This window comes from Choloepus didactylus, chromosome 2 (assembly GCF_015220235.1).
Source record: "Choloepus didactylus isolate mChoDid1 chromosome 2, mChoDid1.pri, whole genome shotgun sequence".
In the NCBI taxonomy this organism is placed as follows: Eukaryota; Metazoa; Chordata; class Mammalia; order Pilosa; family Megalonychidae; genus Choloepus; species Choloepus didactylus.
In genome coordinates, this window is record NC_051308.1 from 89,286,168 (window position 1) to 89,311,268 (window position 25,101).

Consider the following 25,101-nt stretch of genomic DNA (forward strand, 5'->3'; position numbering starts at 1 on the left):
CAATCTAACATTTCCCCTTTTAATCACATTCAGATATATGTTTCAGTGCTATTAATGTTCACAATGTTGTGCTATCATCACCACTATCCATTACCAAAACAATTCCATCAATCCAAATAGGAATCTTGTACATTTTAAGCCTCAACTTTCCATTTATTACACTAAACTATATTCATAGATTCCGACTCTGTGACTTCGCTTATTCTAATTGTTTCAAATCAGTGAAATAATAAATATTTGTCCTTTTGTGTCTGGCTTATTTCATTCAACTTGATGTCTTCAAGGATCATCCATGTTGTCTCATATATCAAGACTTCATTCCTTTTTACTGCTGAATAATGTTCAGCTGTGTGTGTGTATATATATGTGTATGTGTGTGTATGTATGTATGTGTATGTATATATATGTGTGTGTGTGTGTATATATATATATATACACACCACATATTATTTATCCATTCCTCAGTTCATAGACACTTGGTTTGCACTATCTTTCAGCAACTGTGAATAATGATGCTATGAACATCGGTATGCAAATATCTGTTTGAGTACCTGCTTTCAATTCTTTTGGGTATTTATCTAGTAGTGGGTTTGCTGAGACATTTGGTAGCTCTATACTTAGCTTTCTGAGGGACCACTAAACTGTCTTCCACAGTGGCTGCACCATTTTACACTGACACCAGCAATGAATGAATGTTCCTATTTCTCCTCATCCTCTTCAACACTTGTTATTTTCTGCTTTTTTAATAACAGCCATTCTAACAGGTGAGAAATGGTATCTCATGGTGGTTTTGATTCCCTGATGGCTAATGATGTTGAGCATTTTTTCATGTGCTATTTGCCCAACTGTATATCGTCTTAGGAAAAATGCCTATTCAAGTCTTTTGCCCATTTGTAAATTGCATTGTTTGTCTTTCTGTTGTTAAGTTGAAGGATTTCTTCATATATTCTGGATATTAAGCCTTTCTGAGCTATTGGTTTCCAAATATTTTCCCCCATTCTGTAGCTTGTTGTTTTACTTTCATGATAAAATCCTTTGAGGAAAAAAAAAGATTTTAATTTTGATGAGGTCCCATTTATCCACTTTGTCTTCTGTTGCATGTGCTTTGGGTGTATAATCTAAGAAACCATTGCCTAATACAAGGTCCTGAAGATACTTACACATGTTTTCTTCTGGAAGTTTGATAGTTCTAACTCATGTTTAGGTCTTTGATTTTTTGTGTTGATTTTTATATAATGTGAGGTAAGGGTCCTCCTTTCTTTTTTTTTTTTTAACAAGTATAGATTCAGTTTTCCTAGTACTATTTGTTAAAGCGATTATTCTTTACCAAATGACTGGTCCTTCTGGTCAAAAATCAGTTAGCCATAAATATGATGGCTGATTTCTGAGCTCTCAATTCTATTCCATTAGTTTATATGTCTGTCCTTGTGACAGTACCATGCTGTTACGATAACTGTAATAAGTAATTAAGTTTTTTTTAAAAGTTTTATTTTGAAATAAATTCAAACTTACAGGAATAGTTGCAAAAACAATACAAATCCCATACACAGAACTCCGGCATACCCCGACCCCCCTCACCCGATACTCCGATCCAACAATTTTAACATCCTGTCACACCACCATTTCTTTCTTTTCCTCCCTCCCTATCTATCATCCATCATCTATTTCTCTGTCTTCTGAACATTTGAGAGCAAGCTGCACACATCCTTGAACAAACATAATTCACATATACATTTCCAATGAACAAGAACATTCTTTTAAGCAATCCCATTAAGCGCAGCTAAGAAGTTCAAGAAATTCAACACTGATACAAAGCTTACATTCTATATTTCATTTTTTTTTTCTTATGTCCCAACTGTGTCCCTTTGAGCCTCCTCTCCTCCATCCTCAGATCCCATCCAGGATCATCCTTGGCATTTGATTGTCATTATCTATTTAGACTTTTTTTTTTTTTTCACTTGTGGAAACATATATACAGCCTAAATCTTCCCATTCCAACCCCTCCCTAGCATTCCATTAGTGGGAGTAATCACATTTAGAATGTTGCCATGCTATCACCTTCCCACCATCCATTACGAGAAATTTCCTGTCACCCCAAACAGAAACCCTACACTCATTTCTTAACTCCCCATTGCCCCTTCCCCCACTTCTCGTAACCCATACTCCACTTTTCATTTCTATGGTCATATTCTCTGATACTTTCTTTGTGTTTACCGTGGGGCTTAAATTTAACCTCTTAAATCTATAACAATCTTGTTTTTCTTTGATACCAACTTAACTTCAATAGGACACATAAACTATGTTCCTATATTCCTCCATTCACCCACCTTTATGTAGTTCTTGTCAAAAATTACATACTTTACATTGAGTCCAAAACCACTGATTTATCATTAGAGTTTATGTATTTTAGATCCTGTAGGAAGTAAATAGTGAAGTTACAAATCAAAAATATAGTAGTATTGGTATTTATATTTACCATGTGATCTTTACTGGGAATGTTTATTTCTTCATGTGGTTTCAGTCAATTGTTTAGTGTCCCTCCCTTTAAGCCTGCTCAATTCCCTTTAGCATTTCTTATAGGACTGATCTACTGGTGATGAAGTCCCTCAGCTTTTGATTATCCGGGAATGTTCTCATCTCTCCCTCATTTTTACCCTCCAGGTGTTTGTGAATTTTCTAAGTCTCTGATGGTTATTGACTTCTATTTATATTCCACTGTGGTCAGAGAATGAGCTTTGAATAATTTCAATTTTTTTTTTATATTTATTGAGGTTTGTTTTATGTCCCAGCATATGGTCAATTCTGGAGAAAGATCCATGATCACTAGAGAAGAATGTGTGTCTGGTGATTTTGGATGTAATGATCTATATATGTCTGTTGAATTTCTCTATATCCCTTTCTCCTTTCTTTGTTTCTCTGTCAGTAGGGCTCTCTTTAGTATCTGAAGTAGGGCAGGTCTTTTATTAGCAAAATCTCTCAGCATTTGTTTGTCTGTGAAAAATTTAAGCTCTCCCTCAAATTTGAAGGAGAGCTTTGCTGGATAAAGTATTCTCGGTTGGAAATTTTTCTCTCTCAGAATTTTAAATATGTCATGCCACTGCCTTCTCACCTCCATGGTGGCCACTGAGTAGTCACTACTTAGTCTTATGTTGTTTCCTTTGTATGTGGTGAATTGCTTTTCTCTTGCTACTTTCAGAACTTGCTCCTTCTCTTCAGTATTTGACAGTCTGATCAGAATATGTCTTAGAGTGAGTTTATTTGGATTTATTCTATTTGGAATTCGCTGGGCATTTATGCTTTGTGTATTTATATCGTGTAGAAGGTTTGGGAAGTTTTCCCCAACAATTTCTTTGAATACTCTTTCTAGACCTTTACCCTTCTCTTCCCCTTCTGGGACACCAATGAGTCTTAAATTTGGACATTTTATTTTATCTATCGTATCCCTGAGATCCATTTTGATTTTTTTGATTTTTCCCCCATTCTTTCTTTTGTTCTTTCATTTTCTGTTCTGTGGTCCTCGAGAATACTGAGTCGTTGTTCAACTTCTTCTAATCTTGTATTACGAGCATCCAGTGTCTTTTTAATTTGGCCAACAGTTTCTTTTATTTCCATAAGATCTTCTATTTTTTTTAATTTACTTTTGCAATTTCTTCTTTATGCTCTTCTAGGGTCTTCTTTATGTCCTTTATATCCTGTGCCATGCTCTTCTTCATGTCTTTTATATCCTGTGCCATGCTCTCATCGTTTGCCTTTAGTTCTTTGACATACTGCGCTAAGTACTGTGTCTCTTCTGATATTTCGATTTGGGTGTTTGGGTTTGGGTTCTCCAAATCGTCTGGTTTTATCATATGCTTTAAGATTTTCTGTTGTTTTTGGCTTCTTGGCATTTGCTTTACTTGACAGGGTTCTTTCAGGATCTAAAAAATAGCAATCTCTAATTTGTCAGATCTACAGCTTGGTGGCGTACACTTTCTCTAAGTAACCAGCAGATGGTGTCTGCCAGTCACCTATTCCCCTCAAGTCAGTTCTCCCCAACTTTGTCTTTGTGGTGTGTGGGGATCTGATTCTTGTGGGGTTCAACTGGTGCAATAAGTTTGGGTGTGTTGTTGGTGTTGTCTGCCCTGAATGTGGGGCGTGTGTCTGGGTGGTTAGGGAGGCAGGGCAGCTTTAATAATCAAACCTCCTAGGTGTTCCTGGAGATTTAAGGCTGCTGCAAGAGTACAAGCCTTCACTTCAGTCCTGCCACAGATCATCTCTGCCACTGACCCACAAGTCCCTGGCACTGGCGTAGGGTCCCTGGGATTTCCGAGCAGGTCCCCCTTCTCAGCTGTGCTCTTCCAGGACCCCTGCCAAGGGAAGGCTGTGCCATGTCACAAGTGCATGCCAGTCCTCCAGGGAAGCCCTGGGCCACCGGGCCGTGCAGGGGTGTTCCCAGCCTGCTGAAAAGATGGTTGAATGGGGCGTGTTAATTTCCCCCACTTCGCACAGCTCTGCCTTCCTAGCTCCTGGACAATTAGCTGTGGGTGCACTAAAGGCCACTGTCCATGGCCGATATTGTGGCATGTGTGCGGTGCTGCAGAAAATACTCCCCATCACACTGGGACCCTGGGGGCATCTCTGGGCTATGGCTCCAGCCCCGGGCAGGAGCATCCCCAGCCTGCCAGGGAGATGGCTGCAAGGGTCACAGATTCTTTCTCCTTTTGGCTCCCCTCTTCCCCCAGGCCCTGAGACAATCAGCAGCGGGTGTGGGAAGGGCTATGCTCCACACCAGATACCAAGGTGTTGGCACAGCCTGCTCCTGCTGTGCTTCACTGCACAGTTCTCACCATTGTATCCACAGCCGGTTCTGGTTTTTTTTTTTTTTTTTTAAAGAACTAGTCCATCTCCAAATACCAATCCATGGCTTCCCCACACTGCAGCACAGCCGCCAGACTTTCAGCCGGCTCACTCACTCGTTTCAGAATGCAGACTCCCGGTTTCACCATATGCATGGTCCCTGTGGATTTAGCAGACCTTGTCTGGCTGTTGCATCACTGGAACCGCTGTTCTGGGTCACTTTCTGGCTTTTATCTAGTATTTTTCATGGAGGTGTTATTTTGCCCTGTCTCACCTAGCTGCCATCTTGGGTTCTCTCAGTAATTAAGTTTTACGATGAGGAAGTATGAGTCCTCCAATTTCATTTTTCTTTTTCAGAATGGCTTTAGCTACTCGGGTTCCCTTATCTTTCCATATAAATTTAATGATTTATTGGCATTTCTATTTCTGCAAAAGGATTGCAATGAATCTATAAATTGTTTCGGGTAGAAATGACATCTTAATGATTCTAGTCTTCCAATCCATGAAGTCAAATGTTTTTTGACTTCATATAGTTATTGTAGTTTTCTGTGTACAAGTCTTCTACATCCCTGGTTAGATTTATTCCTAGATATTTGATTCTTTTAGTTGCTATTGTGAATGGAATTTTTCTCTTGATTTCTTCCTTTAATTGTTCATTGCTTGTATAAAAAAGACTATTAGTTGTCAATGTTGATCTACTCAGCCTACTTTGCCGAATTGGTTTATCAGCTCTAGTAGCTTTGTTGTAGATTTCTTGGGAATTTCTATATACAGGATCATGTTGTCTGCAAATAGGGTAAGTTTTACTTCTTCCTTTCCAACTTGGATGCCTTTTATTACTTTTCTTGCCTAATTGCTCTGGCAAGAACTTCCAGTACAATATTCAATAATAGTGGTAAACATGGGCATACTTATCATGTTCCTAATATTACAGGAAAGCTTTAAGTCTTTCACTATTAAGTAGGTTGTTAATGGTGGGCTCTTCATATATGCCCTTTATCATATTGAGGAAGCTTCCTTCTATTCCTAGTGTTCTAATTTTTTTTTCAATAAGGGGTGCTGCATTTTGTCAAATGCCTTTTCTGCATCAATTGAGATGATCATGTGTTTTTTCCTCCTTCACTGTGTTAATGTGGTCTATTACATTAATTGATTTCTTATCACCAACTTTGCATACCAGGGTTAAATTCCACTTGATCATGGTGTGGTGTATAATTCTTTCAATATGTTGTGGATTCAGTTTGCTAGTATTTTGTTAAGAATTTTTACATCTATATTCATACAAGATATTGGTCTTTAATTTTGTTTTCTTGTGTATCTTCATCAGGGTTTGGTATGAGGGTGGTGTTGACCTAATAGAATGAATTAGGGAGTAGTCCTTCCTCTTCAATTTTTTGGAAGAGTTTGAGCAGAACTGGAGTTAAGTCTTGGAATGTTTGGTAGAATTTCCTTGCGAAGCCATCTACCTGGGTCCTGGGCTTTTCTTTGCTGGGAGGTTTTTGAATACTGATTCAATTTCTTTACTAGTAATTGGTATGTTGATATCTTCTACTTCTTCTTGAGACAATGGAAGTAATTAATTTGTATGTTTCTAACAATTTGTCCATTTCATCCAGGCTATCTAATTTACTGGTACACAGCTTTCCATAGTATACTCTTATAGTCCTTTTTAATTCAGCAGGGTCTGTATTGTCTCTCTTCCATATCTGGTTTTCTTTATTTGTATCCCTTCTCTTTTTTTGTTGTCATTCTAGCTAAAGGTTTGTTGAATATATTGATTTTTTTCAAAGAACCAAGTTTTGGTTTTGTAGATTCTCTCTACTGTTTTTGTTTGTTTTGTTTTCCATTTCATTTATCTCAGCCCTAATCTTTATTTCCTTCCTTCTGCTATCTTTCGGTTTAGTTTGCTCTTTTTCTAGTTCTTCCAGTTTTGAAGTTAGGGCTCTGATTTGAATTCTCTACTCTTTTTTAATGTTAGCACTTAGAGTTATAAATTCTACTCTCTGCACTGCCTTCTCTGCATCCCATTAGTTTTGGTATGATTTATTTTCATTTTTCTTCAGTGGAGTGATATACCAAACAATATGCTACACAAATACTGGCATTTATAATTCACAACTGGTTATCTTTACTGCAGGTCTTTATTTCTTTATGCTGCTTTGAACCACTATCTAGAGTCCTTTCCTTTCAGGCTGAAGAGCTCCATTTAGCTTTGTTTGTAGGGCAGTTCTAGTCATGATGAACTTTCTCATCTTTTGTTTATTTGAGAATATCTTTCTCTCTCCCTCATTTTTTAAAGAAAGTCTCACCAGATACAAAATCCTTCCCTGGCAGTTGTTTTCTTTCCATGCTTTAAGTATTTCAATTCACTGCTTTCTTGCCTCCACAGTTTCTGAATAGAAACTGGCACTCCATCTAATTGGGACTCCCTTATACATAACATCTTGCTTTTTTCTTGCATTTTTCAGAATTCTATCCTTGTTTGTTGGATTTGATAGTGCCTCAATATATAATGGGCTGTATTTTTCTTCATGTTTATCCCATATGGTGTTCTCTCTGCTTCTTAGATGTTTATGTTCATGTCTTTTGCTAAATTTGGTAAGTTCTCTGTCATTATTTCTTTCAATATTCCTTTGCCCTTTTTTTCTTCTCCTCTGTGACTCCCATAATGCATATATTGGTATGCTTGATGGTGTCCTAGAGGTGTCTTAGGCTATTTTCACTTTTAATAATTCCTTTTTCTTTTTGCTCCTCAACCTGACTTATTTCAATTGTTTTGTCTTCAAGTTCAATGATTCTTTCTCCTGCAAGCTCCAATCTGTTCTTGAAACTCTCCTGAAAATTTTTCCTTTCAGTTTTGTAGTTTTCAATTCCAGTAACTTTTGGTTTCTTTTTAAAATTTCTATCTCTTTACTCAGATTCTCATATTATGCAGTCATTGCTTTCCTGCTATCCTTTAGTTCTTTCTCTGTATTTTCCTTCATCTCTTTGAGCATTTTTACATTTAAAGTCTATTTTATCTGAGATAAATATTGCTACTCCTGCTTTCTTTTCGCTGTAGCTTGCATGAAATATTTTTTTCCATCCTTTCACTTTCAAATTCTTTGTGTCTCTGGGTCTAAGATGAGTCTCTTGTAAGCAATATATTGATGGTTAATATTTTTAAATCCATTCGGTCAATCTGTATCTTTTAATTGGGGAGTTTAGTCCATTCACATTCAATGTTATTACTGTGAGGGCAGTTCTTGGATCCATCATCATATCCTTTGGTTTCTATTTGTCAGATATATTCCCCCCCTCTTTATTTACTTTAATGTATCCTTACTAAAACTCTTTAGTTCTGTGCCCTTCTTCATGTCTCTCTCTCCTTTCTTTTTTTCTCAGCTGGTAGGGTTCCCTTTAGTATTTCTTGTAGAGCAGGTCTCTTGTTAGCAAATTCCCTCAGCATTTGTTTGTCTGTGAAGATTTTAAACTCTCCCTTGAATTTGAAGAAGAGCTTTGTTGGATAAAGGATTCTTGGTTGGCAATTTTTCTCTTTCAGAATTTTAAATGTGTCATACTACTGCCTTCTCGCCTCCATGGTGTCCACTGAGTAGTCACTACTTAGTCTCATATTGTTTCTCTTGTATGTGGTGAATCACTTCTCTCTTGCTGCTGTCAGAACTTGCTCCTTCTCTTCAGCATTTGACAATCTGATCAGAATATGTCTCAGAGTGGGTTTATTTGGGTTTATTCTGTTTGCAGTTCGTTGGGCATCTATGATTTGTGTATTTATGTCTTTTAGAAGAGTTGGGAAGTTCTCTCCAACAATGTCTTTGAATACTCTTCCTTGACCTTTACCCTTCTCTTCCCCTTCTGGAACACCAATTGTCCTTATATTTGTGTGTTTCATGTTGTCCATCATATCCCTGAGATCCATTTTGAATTTTTCAATTTTTTTCTCCATTCTTTCTTTTGTACTTTCACTTTCAAGTCTGCACTCTTCCAGTTCACTTATTTTTTCCTCAGCTTCTAGTACTGTGTGTATCTAGAATCTTTTTAATTTGATCAACAATTTCTTTTATTTCCACAAGATCATCTATTTTTTTAATTTATTCTTGCAAATTCTTCTTTATGGTCTTCTAGGGACTTCTTGATGTCCTTTATTTCCTGAGCAATGGTATTGGTGTTTGTTCCGGTTTGCTAATGCTGCCAGAATGCAAAACACCAGAAATGGATTGGCTTTTATAAAATCAGTTTATTTGGTTACAAATTCACAGTCTTAAGGCCATAAAGTGTCCATAAACAAAGGGTACCTTCACTGCAGAATGGCCAATGGTGTCTGGAAAATCTCTGATAGCCAGGAAGGCACCATGCTGGCATCTGCTCCAAAGTTCTGGTTTCAAAATGGCTTTCTCCCAGGACGTTCCTCTCTAGGCTGCAGTCCCTCAAAAATGTCACTCTTAGTTGTTCTTGGGGTGTTTGTCCTCTCTTAGCTTCTCCGGAGCAAGAGTCTACTTTCAACGGCCATCTTCAAACTGTCTCTCATCTGCAGCTACTCTCTCAGCTTCTGTAAATTCTTCAAAGTGTCCCTCTTGGCTGTAGCAAGCTCGCTCCTTCTGTCTGAGCTTATATAGTGCTCTAGTAAACTAATCAAGGCCAATGCTGAACGGGTGGGACCACACCTCCATGGAAACTATTCAATCAGAGTTATCACCCACAGTTGGGTGGGGCACATTTCCATGGAAACAACCTAATCCAAATGTTCCAACTTAATCCCCACTAATATGTCTGCCCCCAAAAGACTGCATCAAAGAACACGGCTTTTTCAGTGTTTGTGATTACTTCTTTGATTAATTTCTCCAAGTTCTGTATCTCCTCTGATTTTTTAATTTGGGCATTTGGGTTATCCATATCTTCTGGTTTCTTCATATGTTTTATAATTTTCTACTGTCTTTGGCCTTTTGGCATTTGTTTATCTTGATAGAGTTCTTTTAGGATATGCAGGATTAAACAATTATTTATAATTTGACAGCTACAGCTTCTTGCAGTGCACCTTCTCTGACCTACCAGCAGATGGTGCTCCCAAGCCACCTCTTATCCTCAATCCAGATCTCCCCAACTTCATTTATACAGTGAGTGGGAGTCCAAACCATGTGGATGTTCAATCAGTGCACCAATTTTCTGTGTGCAGTGAGGACCACCAGCCCTGTGGTTGGGGGTTGTGCCCTGTGCAGTTTATCATGGTAGAGCGCTTTAAGACCCAGTACTCCCAGCTGTTCCAGGGGTTGTGGCTGTGGTACCCTGGGGCTGTGGCAGGTGTCCTCCCCTTCAGCTCAGACTCCCTTCAGTCTCTCTCTGCTGTGGACCTTCAAGTCCCTGGGTTTGTGTAGGGATCCTGTCACTTCCGGTGCGGCTCTCCTAACTCTCAGCTGTGTACCCCACAGGCTTCTGCAGGGGAGGAGTTGTGCTGCCACAAGCCAGCTGAATCCCAATTTCCCTTGTGGAGGCTCTCTGCCACAGCACTGTGAAGGGGTGGCTTCCAGCCTGCTTCAAAGATGGTTGCGAGGGGTGTGGAAAATAACCCACTTCCACAGTCATCCACTTGCTGCAGTGGATTATCTCTAACTCTGGGGCCTTCAGCTGCGGGTATGTAAAGAGCTGTCACCCATGCCAGTTATCGAGGCGTGTGCCCAGAGCATGGAAGGCACTCCCCGCTGTGCTCGGCCACAGCTCTCGTTGTCCGTCTCCCTGGCCACTCCCCAGGTCCCACTCCAACCTGCCTCCAATCACAGTGTGAGTCTGGCTGCCTTTCCCAACAGCTCTCCAGATCAAAGACTTACATGATTCCAAATGCAGGCTCTTTGTTTCTCCAATTGCTCAAACACTTTGGAAGTATAAGTCCTTGCCCAGTGGTGGGATCCTGAAACCAGGATTCTGGAGCACTTTCTGTCTTTTATCTAGTGTTTTTCACGGAGGAGAATTTTTCTCTGTCTCTCCTAATCTGCCATTTTGGATCCCCCTCTCTTTGAGCATTTTTAAGTTCATTCTTTTTTTAAAGGCCTTGCTTGGTATGTCCACATTCCAGTCTTCTTTGTTGGTATCTTTTGGACTTTTAGCCTCTTCCTTTGGATGGCCCATTATTTTCTGTTTCTTTGTTTTCTTGTACTCTTTTGTTGCACACTATATGTACACTTTAATATTTTAAAATGTTAACTCTGGGATTTATGCCCTGAGATTTCTGTTTCTTGATTTTGTAACCAGCTGACAGTAAGAGAGATTTTCTTGAGCTTCAGTTCTCTTATCTGGAAGGTCTGTCCAAGGGGAATGCAGTGTGCAGGGTTTTCCCTGTCTTTCTGGGCTTCTGTCTTGTCCTGGGCTTTTGCCCATTAGTTGTTTTGGAGTTCCCCCTTCTACAGGAGTTTGGTTGTTCCTTCTGTTTCCCATGAGACAGACATCCTTTTCCTGGGTGTTTGAAGCTTGCAGGTCTTTGCACCACACTGTCCACCTCTACAGTTTCTTATACTCCTTTCTTTGTCTCAAGGTGCTCTAGCCTGCAGGATCAATTCTGGGAGGACAGGCATGTCAGAGAGGCTTTTCCCAAGTCAGCCTTCAGCCCAAACTAGGCCAGGAACCCATGAAGGAGGTGCAGACTGGCTCCAAAGTGCCCTGGGGAGCAGATCAGGAAGGGCATCAAGAGCTTCTCCAAAGGGTCCCCAAAGCTGGGATTTCGTAGCCTGCACAGCAAATGCAGCCCTTCACCTGTCACCCAGAGTCCTGAGGAAGTGTCCTTAAGCTTCCACCAGTGCTGCTCCTATATAGGGTAGGTTAAAACACTGGCTGCTTTCAAAGCCAAGCCACCAGGTATCTGAATTTGCTAATCAGTGCCCACCCCTGGTCTCGGAGAAGAGGATTTTTATGGCCTCTTTTGACACCAGCAAGCAAGTGAGGGGTTGGGTCCCATAGGGGCCTGCTGAAAGAGTGTGGGATGGGTGCTGGTTTGCTAAGGTTCTGGGAGAGAGCAATTTACTGATCTTTATTTACCATAATTTATCAGCCTCTTCTTCCTGCTCTTTCCTGGATGCTGCACGGTGTTCTTCTGGCCTACGGAGTTTCCAAATAGCTGTTTCTGACACTTCCTGAATATTTTGGTGGAAGGACTGAGTCCTGGAGTTCCCTGCTCTACTCTCCCACAATCCCTAATATAGTATGTTTTACAAATGTTGAATTTGAGCTTCTTAACATTTGGCATGTAGTCTCCGGTTCATCCCTGTCCTCATGTCTCCCTCTTATTTTACGCCTAATCCATTCCACTCATTTTGTGAATCTGAGTTTGCTATACCTAATTCAAATAATTCCTTAAAATAGGCCCATTAAGTAAAAGTGGGAAAGGTGCTGATTCTTTTTATTTTATGTAATGAAACCCCAAGTTTTTGAAGGGTTTTATCCAAGTGCTGGATTAAATCCAATGATTTTATTCTTGAATTTAGGAAGATTTAGCAGATGTTTACTGACTGACTGGGAATAGTTCTATGTCTTAAAAGATCAGGGAGAAAGGGTGAAACTCCACTATGTTCTAATTCCTATCTGTTATCACATCTAGGAAAGATTCAACAGATGAAGAAAGTTGATACAGTTGGTAAAATATAATGCAGGGTTAGCAACAAATTTCAGATAAAATTTGAATTTATCTCTAATTACCAAAGATAATTTTAAATTGGCCTGTATTTCTTGGAGGAAAATACACAGATTAAAAAAAATTATGCTGCCACAATTTTAAAAAGTCATTTGTAACACTGGAATAAAAGGGCCTCAAAAAGCCAATTATACTGTAAGGAAGGAGTTGGCGCTACATCTGAGGGAACACAGGTACTTCAATCCACTGTACCCCCTCTGCCTGAAATTTCATCGTGACATTCTCTCCCAGAGTAGCAATGGATTCATATAGACTGTTTGGGGTCCCCATACAATGTTTTACTAAATGTCACCAAAATAATGCATGATGATAAATGATACCAAGGGTCTCAAAAATGGATGGAATTATTAAATGTTAAGAACTAAGTAAAATCCAATTCAGGCACCAATGAAACAGGATTGGATTTTTCCTCCTCTCTCATTCCTTTTCAGAGACATAAACATACATTCCGTTTTCCTTTTGGAACTGAGTGCATACTGAACTAGCATAACAGAAGAAGGTCTTTGTAAGACAACTCAAGGAAGAGAAATGTTGTAGAGATTCTTAGGAGCAAAGTTACACCAAAAGGAATTTATCTTGACAGAGGAAAATGTCTGATTGTCTTGCAGATGATAGATCCTGAGGACCAGTGCAAGGCATTTTCTTTCACTCTCTTTTTCAACCTGGTTGGATATGAAACATTCTCTGGGGCAAAACCAGCTCAAAGTCAATAACTGAAAATCCAGGCCACAAACCTAGAAGAGGGAAGGCCCCAGGGCAAAGGACTAAAAGCAGAAAGTAAACGGAAGAGACAATGGGGAGATAAGTAAAGAGAGAAGAAGCTACAGAGAGAGGTTCTTGCAGCAAGAACTCTGTACAGATTATAACAGGTAACCTGAGCTTGGAGAAAAAAATTGCTCTCTACCTCCTTCAAGACTCTATGACTAATTAGCTAACAGTAAGACTTATTCTTTTCTTTCAGTACTGGACTGCTATTATGCTCCTCTGATATTATAGAGATTCTCACTGAACAAGGAATATTTGGAAAATTCCCATGTGGTATACTAACATACATAAACCAAATGCAACTGTACTGATTTTTGAAGAAAATATAAGGTTTGTCACAAGCATGAGATTAATACTTTGAGATAGGTGACTAGACAAACTGATATCTGGCTTCTAAAAGTGACTAGTTTTTCACAAGCCTGAAAATTTAGTTTGCTGTAAGACTGATTCATAGTATCCAAATATGTTCAGCACTATTAGCTTCAACTCATAGTTGCTTATTTTAAACTGTTTATTTTTCAAGTTGAAAACTTATTGGTTAGATAAAACCTGAGATGATTTTATTTAATGGGAAAAAAAGGGCACTTAAACTAGAGGTTTTATCATCTCTATTGGATATTTATCTTTCATCCTGGTATAAAGAGTCATATGTTAATATTAGTAAGTTATCATTTAAATATATTTGTAGGGTAACAGATTCTGAAAAGGATTCACTAATTTTCCTCTTTATTAAGGTTTTTTTGGACAAAAGGAATTCTTGTCTATCTGCATATTGAATAACCAGGAGAATTGGTCAGAAATAGTGTTTATCTATGTCACTGGGATGTTAAAACAACCAGACCACGGCCACTGAATGTCTTCAGTAAGAAACAACTACTAGACCGTGACCTAGTCCAAACTGAAATCCAATAGGTCAGTGTTCTAGAGGACTATGCAGGAAATTGTTCTATTCAACTATGGAAATTTTTCTGCCATTATTACTCAGCAAAGAAGAACAAAATGGGCTACATTACTAGGACATACACAGCAAGCAAAATGTCAAGTATAATTCTAAAAAATAAGAGCTCCTGAAAGCCTTGGTGAGCCAACCTGAAAAGTAGGAGATCAGAAGGTCCTATTATGTCTCTCTGTTAAATAATGAAATCAGAATTTTAGTACTGGTAGCTGGATATTATGGCTCTAGATATAACTCAGAGGTTTTGAATAATAGATAAAAAGGTCAAACCATTGTTTGGTTAAAAATGCCAAACAATGGACACTAATGGTAAAAAGTACCTGAAAAGGGCAGCTGGAGAAGACTATCAGGAGCATCAGGAGAAGCAATTTAAAGTAGAGAAACCCTGCTAGATCAAACAGAAGGAATGCGTCAGATACGGGCCCAACAGAGAACTGGGCTGAGGAACTCAAAATAATGTCGAGAAATGATCAGACTTCAACTTTAAAATGCAGTGGATAATGTGAGTTTCTGAGGGGCAAAAACCATCTGCCTACATGTCGTAGAGATGAAGGACAAAGATAATTAAAATATCTACCCATATGAATTAAAACACCACCACCACCACCACCTATTTCTAAGTTGGACAACTTATATGAAGGAAGTGAAGGGCAGCAGTCTGTGGGGAGAAGTTAAGAACAAGTTGAATAATGTATATCAAGTTTTTAGTATAGTTAAAAGGTGAAATTTTAGGTATATATGTTACTAGAGTAAAAATTAGAAAAAAAAAATAGGACTGTATTACATAAATAGTGAACACTATGGATTATAGTTAATAGTCCAATTACAATAATCTTTCATCAATTCTAACAAAAGTACTTCACTAATGCTGGTGTTAATAATAGGAGGTGTATATGGGAACTCTATTTTATAACTGATTTTTCTACAAACTTACAACCTTTCTAATAAAAAGTATATTTAAAAAAAGAACAAGCAGGATAGTGCATATAAAGTATTCAGTGCCATGTATCTGAATACCCAGAAATACTCTACAGAAAAGCTTGCCAATACCCTGTCCTCAAATCTCTGAGACTTAAAAAGGGAAATCTAAAAGTTTATCAGCTAACATTCAATACAAGGTCTCATTTTCAATCTACTTCCAGTTGATACTAAATGATAGCAGTCTTTCTCTATTGCTCAATCTAAATAATTTAAAAAACCGGGGTGATCTTCTTACTAATAATTGAAGGAAGCTCTTTAAAAAAGCATTCAGAAGATGCTTTCACAATCTAATTTCCAGATATTAGGAAGCATTCAAACACTTGACATAGCTTGCAGATAATCATTAAAATGATTTATATAGATCAAAGTTACATGACGCTTTTACTCAAAAAAAAAAAAAAAACAAGAAACCATGAAAATGATTTGGTACATGGCTATCACTTCAACCCTGAGGACCATAATTTTTAAGATTCTACTCTATATTAAAATTATGCTCCTCCCCACTCTAATTAACAAATACTCATGGATGAATAATATATAGCTTGCTTTTGAGAGGTATTAGAGTTTTATTTAACAATTACAGTTATCAAATGCCTACTTTCAATCTAGTCAGCACTAATAATTTTAGTCCATGAAATGTATGCACCTAGAAATGTTTTGCTGTGCCAGATCCACAAATGACCCTTTATAGAAAATCTGCCTCCATATACAGTCCCTCTTGAGTTGGCTTTAGGTCATGTGACTCCACCCTACTCTTACCCTTTACCATGGCATATTGGATATGAAATGGAAGTTGTTCTGTGACCTATGACTATTTGGAGTTATTTTAAAACAAACAAGGCCAGCTGGGTCCTCATTCAGGAATTTTATCTAAAAGACACATAGGGAGATTGCCAAGAACAGTTGGTTCTAGACTTGAAAAGTCACACAGATGCAGACTTGGAACTGAGATATTTTAGGCCTTATGTAACATAAAGTTACAAGGAAGTAGGTCTGGAGAAAAGGGAGACCATCTGATGCATAGAGAGCAAATGAGCGAGAAGACTGCCTGGACTCACTTTGGCTCTTGCCCTTCCCTGAGGAAGGGCTCATTTTTTCCTGGATTCCCTCTGTATTATAAACCCCCACTGTTCTTAAGCTACTATAAATGGGCTTCTGTTTCTTCAAATATCAGAGCTAAAACAGAAGGAATTCCTAAGGATATTAATATTAACTTTTTTTTCCTCTTAAAACTTGAGCTAACATTTTTCAGTAGACCTGAGTTAGTGAGAGAAAGAGTAAAGAATACATTCTAGGCAGAAGGAAAGAATACACAAAAATTATCAACATTATAGAAACTAAGGGAAGGCCAGTGTTGAAGTATAGTAAATAAGGGGAGGACTGGCTCTAGGATACACTGAGGAGGCAGGAAGGGTGAGATTACAGGCCAAATGAAACAGTACGAGTTTTATTCAATGGAAACCACTGAAGGGTTTTCAGTAGGTGATATGATTTGATATGTGCTGTATAAAAATAGCTCTTGATACTATGAAAAATAATGGAATGAAAGGGACAGGAGGACAAGTAGGAAGACCAGTTAGGAAGTTACTAAATAGATGATGCTGGCTCAGAGACAGAAGTAGAAGACAGATTCAAGAGCTATTTTGGAGACAGAGTAGATAAACCAGTAATCACAATAATATTTTCCAATATGTTCAATTATAAATTGCTCCGAGACACAAACGTGTAGCAAAAATATATACGTGCATGAAAATGATAAACACTGAATTGTATATAATCGTTCCACTGAGGGAGACAAAAGAGGGGGATATGTTCAGAAAGAGTAATAACATAAAGCTTCCAATCTCATTGGTAATATTTTATTTTTTTAACCATAGAGGTAGATGTAGAGGAATTCATTGTTATGCAACAATGCTTTTTCATATGTTTTAAATATTTAATCCCAAGTGTAAAAGAATGCATTTAGTTACTTAATTTAATCTATATGAAGACAGTCAAACTATGAATTTTTCTGCAGCAAATATACAATAAGGTAACTAATTATTACAATTCATTAGAATCTGGAAGATTTTTGTTGAGTAAAAAAAAAATTGTCACTCTTCAACTTTAAGTCAGTGAACATTGTTCTGATATTGAGAACTAAACGCACAATTAAATATTGTTAATGAACAAGTCCAAGTTATGTGAAGTGGTTAAAAGTCTTCAAAATAAAATGAGTCCAGTTTTACTGAAGCAAAATACCACTTATATTTTAAGCAGAAAACATGTGCCTTTATTATGAAGTACTAGGTTTGACATGCTTATACCCCACTGTTCATATCTCATAATTACTATACCCTCTATATTTTGTCCTTAAAGCTCCCAATATTGACCACAAAGGTTAGCAAGGGTATCAAAACCTGCTCCCAGAACAAATGATGTAGAGAAAATGCAATCCTAGCATTGCCAGAATAAAGCATGTTATAATAACCTTCCCAGGCACTCTATGACATTATCTGTTTCCAAGATTCCCCCTGAAAAAGAGAAGCTGCAAAACCAGCCATCCTTCACTTTCACTACTTTATTAAATGAGAACATGCTGTCAGTAAAACTTACTCTCAGCTGATCCATCAGTATATCCTATGTCCTCTGCCTTTAAAATATATCCAGAATTCAATTACTTCTCACCAGCTCCACTGCTACTACTTTGGTCTAAGCAGCCATCGTTTCTCATCCAGATTACTGCAATTGCCTCCTGACTGATCCCCTGCCTCTAAGGTTGCACCCCCATAATCCCTTCTCAACAGTACAACCTGAGTGATCAAGATAAAATTCATATCAAATTATGTCACTTCTGTATTCAAAACCCTTCAGTGTTTCCATCTTAGTAAAACCTAAAGTTTTTACAACAGTCAAAAGGCCCTATTAAAATCTGCCTTATTTATCTTCCTTCCTGTAGTTTTCTCCATAGTACTTATCATTTTCTGATATACTATATATACTACTTAGTCATTTGTTTAACTTCTGTCTCTTCCACAAGAATGAAAACTTTATGTGTACAAGATATTTTATCTGCATTTTCTTTACAGTTATATCCCCAAACTGGAATAGCGTCAAGAATTTAGCAGTTCTTTGGCTGTTTACTAAATGAATGAATGAAAGAATGAATATTATTCTGAGGGTCACAGGAAACACAGACAATAGTTCTGCCATTTTAACAAAGAATGACTGCTCAAGATTTCTGTCTGTAATGGTGAAATTAATGAAAGCACAAGAAAAGACTGTAAAACCACTGATAGAAGAACCACAAAGACCCTTGCATGTGGGAAATAAGTTGGGGCTCAGAAATAGGATTTTAAAGAGAGATTTTCTTTGGTCATGAACATTTCTGTTGATAAGTAAAATTATAAAGTAACTGTACCGGTTTGTGTATATTATGTCACCCAGAGAAAGCCATATTCTTTGATGCAATTTTGTAGGGGCAGATTGATTAATCTTTTTGATTAGTGTGTGACCTCTTGATTGGATATTTCCATGGAGATGTGACTCACCCAACTGTGGGTTTCTTGTGCTTCATACCTTTGATTAGATTGTTTCCATAGAGATATAGAACCTGCCCATTCAGAGTTGGTCTTGATTTAATTACCAGAGCCCTATAAAAGCTCAGACAGAAGGAGGTTGGAGCAGCTGCAGCCAAGAGAGCCATTTTGAAGACGGCCATTGAAAGAAGACTTGTGCTACTCCAGAGTTTGCCTGGGAGAAACTAAAAGAATACCCCAGACTCCCAGAGAGAACCGTCCTGGGAGAAAGCCATTAGGACATACAACCTGGGAGCAAAGGAAGAAGATGCCAGCCACATGCCTTCCCAGACAACAGAGGTGTTCCAGATGCCACTTGCCATTCTTCTGTGAAGGTACCCTAGTGCTGATGTCTTAACCTGGACACTTTCATGACCTTAAGACTGTAACTCTGTAACCAAATAAACCAATTTTAAAACCAATTCATTTCTGGCGTTTTGCATAACGATAGCATTAGCAACCGGAACAGTAGCCTATAAAATTTTTTATTGGTTAGTCAAAGAACTTTTTTCCTACTCTTATGGCCGATTATTAGTCCTAAAATATCCAGAAACATTTCTATTTACATTAGAGATCTTAATTTTCCTTGTATCAGTCCATTCTGATGAATTCTAAATTCAACATACTGTTTGAGGGGAAAAGGGGGACACAAGAGAGGATATTATACAATAAATCCATTCTCCATAAGACTGCCTTGAAAGGAGGATTACAGCTTGTGGCATTTAATCAAGCAATGCAGCACTGTTGCTGTTTTTTCCATCATCCTAAGAAGAAAGGAGAAGTAGGAAACACACAAATTTGACGGGTCAATGATTTCCTTAAGTTTCATGAAACACCACGTTATCGTATAAAGGTGAATATACTGATACTCTAAAAATTCAACTATCTGGAAAGAGACAACTTCAAACACCAGCTGTCAGTTCTGTTGAGACTAGAAGAAATACTGGAGTTTTCCTTATGTCATTTGAAAGAAGATGGAGGGGAAGAAAAAAATAATTTGGAGAACTACTTGAATCACTACTGGAAAAGGAAATAGAATTAAGCTTCCATCAAGGTAACTGGCTAAAATTGTGGTGGTTAGAAAGCTAACAAAGAACCAACAGCTAGTTAATCCTCTCGAGAATCTCTGAGGTCAGCTAGTTAACTGAAGAAATTGAGAAGCACTAAAAGTACTTTACAGGTGGATAAAGCTGAATGGAGATTAATATAATCACTAATTAAATATTTACTATGTAACATGCACAATGCTAAACACTTTATATCCATAATCTCATTTAATCTTTCAACAAACCTGGGAGATAGGTATTATTAGTCTCATTCTACAGATGAACTGAGGCTTAAATAGGTCAAGTAACTTGAATAAGGTGAACCAGGAAAGGCTGACTAAAGAGCCCAATATCTTAACTCCAGTGTTAACTGTCTCTCTGTTGCTTCTTCTCAAACTGGATACTTTGCTGGATTGTCTACTCAGGGTAATTTCTCTCATAGAAGGACAAAAATGGTCTACTCTGCACATCCATATGCGAGTTTAGAGTTAAGTGAATGACTTCAATCCCCAAATGAGTTTCATCTTGTTACATATTCACGAACTCTGATCTCATTTAGGATATGCCACTTAAAAACAAAACAAAAATAAAAACAAAAGCTAAAAAACTACCCTTGATCATAAGGAAGACCAGACCATCACCGAATAAAACCTTAGAAGATAATCTTTAATAACTACTTCATAAAGCTGTTTGGCAGTAGCTACTAAAACTGAACAAATGAATGCTGTAACCCAGCAATTCCATTCTTAATTGTGTACCCACAGAAGTGCATACATATGTTCACTAAAAGATAAGTTCAAGAATGGTCTCAGCAGCACTATTCATAATAGCCCCAAACGGGAAATCACCCAAATGACCATCAACCATAGAATGGAAGAACAGACAAAGTATAGCATATTCACACAGTGGAACAAACAAACCATGTCTAGATACAATGATATGGTTGAGTCTCACAACCATATGCCAAATGAAAAAAGCTAGAAACAAAAGAGTGCATACTGTATGATTCCATTTATATACAGTTGAAAAACAAGCAAAACTAATCTATAGTATTAGAAGTCAGGATAGTGACTACCCCTGGGAGAGGGGTGTTCCAGTTTGCTAATGCTGCCGGGATGCAAAACACCAGAAATGGATTGGCTTTTATAAAGGGGATTTATTTGGTTACACAGTTACAGTCTTGAGGTCATAAAGTATCCAAGGTAACACACCAACAATTGGGTACCTTCACTGGAGGATGGCCAATGGCATCCAGAAAACCTCTGTTAGCTGGGAAGTCACGTGGCTGGCATCTGCTCCAAGTTCTGGTTTCAAAATGACTTTCTCCCAGGACATTCCTCCCTAGGCCACAGCTCCTCTTCAAAATGTAACTCTCGGTTGCTCTTGGGGTGTTTGTCCTCTCTTAGCTTCTCCAGAGCAAGAGTTTGCTTTCAACAGCCATCTTCAAACTGTCTTATCATCTGCAGCTTGTCTCTCAGCTTCCCTGCGTTCTTCAAGGTATCCCTCTTGGCTGTAGCAAGCTCACTCCTTATGTCTGAGCTTATTAGTTATCCCGTAAACTAAATAAGGCCCAAGCTGAATGGGTGGGGCCACACCTCCATGGAAATGATCCAATCAGAGTTATCACCTACAGTTGGGTGGGTCACATATCCATGGACACTGAACCAATAGGTTCCAACCCAATTCACACTAATATGTCCGCCCCCCACAAGAATGCATTAAAGAATATGGCTTTTTCTGGAAGACACAATATATACAAACCAGCACAAGGGGCAAGGTGGCGTGTGTGTGTGTGTTTGTGTGTGTGTGTGTGTGTGTGGTGGGACAGACTTTCTGGAATGCAGGAATGCAGATAATGTTCTGCTATTTTTGATCAAGGTGCTGATTATGTAAGTGTGTTCATTTTGTGAAAAATCATCAAATTGTACACTAATTTGCGTACATTTTTCTTTATTCTGCTATACTTCAATAAAAAGTTCTACAGAAAACAATGTTCTATTCTTGGTGGGTGATCAGCATAAGGTTATACAGTAATTGTTAATATTTTTTCTTAGCCTTTTTTTATCTCTCCATACAGATAGTGGCAGACAATAAAACAAAAGGTTTGTTCTTTTTTTAAAAACGGATTTTCATTTCAATTACTGGCTAAAATGACAACCTACAACTAGTTCCATTCATCTAATTATAAGAAAGTGTATTTTTAAACTCTAGTTTTAAATCTTATTGCTATCCATCTTTAACCAAGAAAGGGACTTTCATCTTAAGTACTTTAAGTATGTTAAATAAAATTATAACTTGGAGTTTTTGCTTCAGACTGCAATGTCAAAGTCTACTAAAATTCTCCCCATTTCTAATACTAAATAAACTTCATATTCTTGACCTTAGGATGAAAGAAATCCTTCAAAAGCATATAGCTTAGTGTTTTAGTTTCCTGGCAGCTAAAAGAAATACCATGCAATGAGTTGGCTCAAACCAACTGGAATTTACTGGCTCATTGTTTTGAGGCTAGAGCAGTCCAATACCAAGGTGTCATCAAGGCAATACCTTCTCCCAAAAGACTGTGGCATTCTGCAGCTGGCAGCTGGTGATCCTTGGTCCTTGGCTTTTCTGTCACATTCCAATGCACATGGCAGCCTGTCCTGGCTTCTCCTTTCTCTTCTGGGTTCCCTTTATTTATAGCTTCGCTGCTCCCTGTGTCTTTCTTTCTCTGTGGCCTTCCCTATAAGGCCTTTAGTAATAGGATTAAGACCCATCCTAATTCAGTTGGCCACACCCTAACTGAAGTAACCTCATCAAAAGGACCTATTTACAAAGGGTTCACACCCACAGGAATGGATTAAGATTAAGAACATGTTTTTCTGGGGTACATAGCTCCAGGCTACCACACTAAGAAAAACGTAACACAATGACATGCTTTCTAAGAGTAAAGTCTCAAACTCAATGTCTTTCTTTTTCACTTTGCAATAGGGTCTTTGAGCAAAATATTTTACGGATCAATATATTTTTTTTGTTAGAATGGTAAACTTTGAAAAATCAACACTTCCATTTGAGAAGTTCCTTTTTATTTGAAACTAAATATTAATTCATAACTATCAAGATTTGAATTGCTTTCTTAAAAAGAGAGAATATGACAGTAGCAAACATTGTTTGATCCATTAGGATCATATCATTCTAATAGATCTATCATCTATTAGGCTCTATCATCTAATAGGATGGTCTATTCAAGACTATGTTACCATTTTCTTCTCTTAAAATATTTTATCGTATATGAAAAAATAGCTTTTGATATAAATATTTTATTAACTACAAGAAGGACAGGGACAAAGAATAATAAACAGAGACAGGCAGGAAGTAAAAGTTTATTCAAAAATTTCCTTTGGAAAATAATCCTTTGACAAAGATGGGTTAGTGGAAAGTACGAATATCCTGAAACATTCATAATATTGTTTCCAATAAAGTTTATTTTGTAAAGTCACTTTATTCTGGTAAGGGATATCATCATTTATTTTCCTGGATACCGTGATGCTGTAATTACAACCTACTCCATGTTTTAGCAAGTTATGCAACTTCCTTAAACAGCTACCTGGTACAGGTTTTAAAGGAGGGAAAATAATTAAGATGCTCTTATTAATTTTAATGAACATTATGATCTTTCAAACACTGTGATCACAGTTGAAAACTGATGAGAAGGCTTATGAATTTACATTTCTTTTCACTACCATAAATGTTGCTAATCATCTTAGAAACTGCCATTAGAAATTCAAGTACCTTCAAGACAAAATTTCCTGAGAAATTGTGAGTCCAGGTTCCAGAAGACTGATAACAGGTGTGCTACGATTCAGACAGACAATTTTAGAAAGTCACTATTCCAGAGACTACAGGACAGTGTGATTACTCTATAAGGGAGACTGAGAAACCCCAACCCCATTTAACTGGTGTGATTAAGCATATTAATTTCATTCCCTCTTCTACAATGAACACTATGAAACCAATCTGGTATGAAATTGATAATGTCTTTCAGCAAAAAAATGTGAAGGGTTGATAATAAATATTTGCAAGCTCCTATTATATAGAAAGCAAAAAGTGTTAAAATGTTATACCCCCACTTTCCTATTTTTAATGAAATACCATGGAAGATCAGACTCAGCTGAGTATGCAATGAGTAAGGCCTATGAATATATACATTTTTATAAAATTTAGCTTTTAGTATTAGCTTTTTAAATATTATAGAACTCAAAAATGTGAATTTGGATTTTAAGAGTATTGCACTAAAATAGGGGAGTCAGAATTGTTCAGATAATCAGGCAAAGTAGAAATTTTAGTACAAATGCCTAAATTTGCTTTTCATATAATATGATCACACCATTTTGACTTTGAATAAGGTTTTAGCTCCTAATTCTGCATTCTTACTTTATATTAAAATTTAGAAAGGCATTTTAGAAACTAATTTGTAAGCAAAATGAACAGGAGAATATGTTAATCAGATTCTTTAGCTGTTACATATTCAGGATTTAGGAACCTATTCTGTGGCCCTCAGCAAGTCACCCAAACTCTTCTTTGTCAAAGAATTCTTAAAAACGGTTAAAATTTTACACATTTAGAAAATGCTCTGAAACATTCAAGTACTGTGAATATGGCAACTAGAGTAAAAAGCCTAGATATGCTTGCATGCAAAATGGATTGCTGCTGTAGTAGGTGAGAAATAACATTGTTATGCTTTATAGGGCCGACATATTTTATCCTATTTTATTTTTAGAAATATATTTTTAAACTTAAAGTTCAAATTCTTAGGGTAAGTAAAATGGTTAGACTTTTAAGAAAAAGAAGCTTTATGCTAAAAAAAGTATATCACAATACAAAACTGCCTAGATTATATTAGACTTATAATCGAGTACATAAGCTTATACTTTAGATTACTACACCTTTTTTTGTAAGTTAAGACAGCTATATTTTTATACGAACTTATACTTATTAAAAAATGCATACTTCTCATCCAGCAAGTTCTCTTTCTCTGCTAAGATTGTCAAACATTTTGACAGACAATATAAGATGTATCCATACGTAATATTACTCAATTCTTTAAAAGAGCGAATTAAATAAATGTAGCCACTAAGTAACTAAACAGCATAAAATAAAGAAGTACAGATACCTAAGGAATTTTGAAAACTAATTTTTGAAATATTCTTCTGCCTAAAATATATCACAAAAAATATAAAATATATCTGCCTAGTTGATTTCTCATCTGGTAATAATCTCAAACATCATATACACAGAGATAGCTTATGA

General features: G+C 37.3%; 1 protein-coding gene across 6 annotated transcripts in view; it reads right to left on the reverse strand.

Annotated features, from left to right (window-relative positions):
- RABGAP1L (RAB GTPase activating protein 1 like) overlaps nt 1–25,101 on the reverse strand; it is an 891,828-nt gene that overhangs the window by 272,326 nt on the left and 594,401 nt on the right. The window lies entirely within an intron of this gene.